Below are 2,527 nucleotides of genomic sequence, written 5' to 3' on the forward strand. Positions count from 1 at the left end.
AATTGAACTAAGGGGTGTTTCAACCTGAAGATACAATAAACAGCTTCACACACTCAGATGGCTATGCCCCGAGAAGCAGGTGTGTCCAGGGATTCTCCACACAGAACCTGAACCAAGGACTGAGCACACAGCCAAGAGGTGGCAGGACAGTGGTCCTGAGTGCCTGGCTTCTCTAAGGAGCTTCAGTCCCCAGCGAGCACTCCACACTGTCCCTTCTTCTGAAGGAGGCCTGACAGCTCCGTACTCCCCAGGACGCCTCTACTGCCAGCAAGGGTTTTACTCACACTATTGGAAAAAACTCCATGTTACTGACTTGGTTTACCATGGAAATGGTTTATTTGTCCCGTGGCTATTTTTCTGTATCCGCATTAGTGATTCTCAGGGGCCGGGGAGAAGAGAGCGTATTCTGCAATGAGGATGAGTCACAGTCCCCAGCAATGCGGGGTGGCCCGTGGGGACTGTCCTCCTCAAACCTCAGCCAGTCACGGCGGCCATCAGCCAACAGTACAGATGGGAGTGCGGCCTGTGCGGGGGCAGCGCAAAGACCGCTGACAACCACTGTTCTACATGAAGCAAAAAGCTCATTTTGAGTCACCAGGAAATAGAAATTGCATAATACTGACAGGCTCCATCCAAACTGCTCAATCTTAAATGATGAGAATTATTTCAATGAACTTTCAGTATGTTTGAGTTCAAAGTATATATAATACACTTTATATTACACATGTATTTTATCACATACTCAGGAATGCTGAGGTGCTTAATCCAGCCAATAAATTGGAAAAAAAATTTTATGCTTCTCTACGCGTCAATGGACAAGATTCTGAAGGTGGATCTTGAACTCTGGGATCAATCAGTTCTCCAGGAAAGCCACATAATCGGTCAGTCTGGCTAGCTGCTGCTCGTTAGGAATCGGAGGCACTGGGGCGGGCTCTGATAAGGGAATAAATCTGTTAAAGGAAACATCTGGGGCTCCTGCAACTGGCTTCCTGGGCAACACCATCCTCGTGGTGGAGTCAGCTTGCCATCCTTGCTCCAAGATACCTTTCAGGCCTCTTCCACGGGAAGCCCCACGAAGGCGGCGAAGTCGTCCGCGATTATCGAGGTGTACGCCTGGGAGACCAGGGCGAAGGCTCGCCTCCTTGTTGCGTCTCTCAGTGCCTCCATGATGGGCTGCACCGTCTCGGACCACTGGTGAGCGCTGATGGTCGTGTAGATCCCGGGGAAGTCCCTCTGCCAGATCCTCTGTCCCACCGACCAGATCCCCCCGAGCTCAGAGTTCGCGGACTTTATGGCAGGCGGTATTCTCTTCCAGAGGTATCTCGCGTTATTCATGTCGTTATGCAGCAAATACAAAGCCAGCAGCTGGCCGTACACCGGGGGCGTCGCGATGCCTCCAGGAGCCTCGAGCTCCTGGTTCTCGCACTGATCCAGTAGCTTTTTGAAGCTGAAGGCGCTTTCTGCCATCACCGCCACTGGCATCTTCCCGCCCGGTCTCGCCGCCGCACCTTCCAGCCAGCCAAACCCCGCACAGTCCCTCGGGCCTTGTTTACCTTAATTTTAAAAATAAAAAAAAAAAAGTGGGCTTCCTTGTCGTCTTCCTGATCTTAGTGGAAATACTTCCAACTTTGCTCCATTCAATATGATGCCGGCTGTGTGCTTATCATAGATTACCTACATTATGTCGAGGAATATTCCATCTTTACCCAATTTGCTTAAGGTTTTTATCATGAAAGAATGTTGAGTTTTTTCAAATGGTTTCTCTGCATCTATTGAGATACTCATATGGTTTTTATTTTTATTTTTTTGACAGAGTGGACAGTGTGAGAGAGACAGAGAGAAAGGTCTTCCTTTGCCATTGGTTCACCCTCCAATGGCCACTGCGGCTGGCATGCTGCGGCTGGTGTACCGTGCTGATCCGAAGGCAGGAGCCAGGTGCTTCTCCTGGTCTCCCTTGGGGTGCAGGGCCCAAGCACTTGGGCCATCCTCCACCGCACTCCCGGGCCACAGCAGAGGGCTGTGGAAGAGGGCCTAGAAGAAGGGCCACTGGGACAGATTCCAGCGCCCTGACAGGGACTAGAACCTGGTGTGCTGGTGCTGCAGGTGGAGGATTAGCCCATTGAGCCGTGGCGCCGGCCCATGTGGTTTTTATTCTTTAATTTGTTAATGTAATGTATCACCTTTTTTAAAGATTTTTTTTATCACTTATTTGAAAGGCAGAGCTGGGGGTGGGAGAAGTGTCTTCAATCCTCTGATGCACTCTACAAATGACTGCAATGGCCACAGCTGAGCTGATCCAAAGCCAGGAGCCAGGAGCTTCTTCTGGGTCTCCCACGTGGGTGCAGGGGCCCAAGCACTTGGGCCATCTTATGTTTTCCGAGGCCACAGTGCTGGCCCCACATTTCTTGATTTCCATGTGTTGAACCATCCCTTTATACCAGGGATAAATTCCACTTGTTCTGGGTGAATGATCTTTCTAATGTGTTGTTGGGTTCTATTGGTATTTTGTTCAGGATTTTTGCATCTA

At 50.1% G+C, this 2,527-nt stretch overlaps 1 pseudogene; it reads right to left on the reverse strand.

Annotated features, from left to right (window-relative positions):
• Positions 1-317: 317 nt before the first annotated feature.
• LOC100348380 (COP9 signalosome complex subunit 8 pseudogene) lies at positions 318-1,540 on the reverse strand (annotated as a pseudogene).
• Between the last annotated feature and the right edge of the window lie 987 nt (positions 1,541-2,527).

Source organism: Oryctolagus cuniculus, chromosome 12, assembly GCF_964237555.1.
Source record: "Oryctolagus cuniculus chromosome 12, mOryCun1.1, whole genome shotgun sequence".
NCBI lineage: Eukaryota > Metazoa > Chordata > Mammalia > Lagomorpha > Leporidae > Oryctolagus > Oryctolagus cuniculus.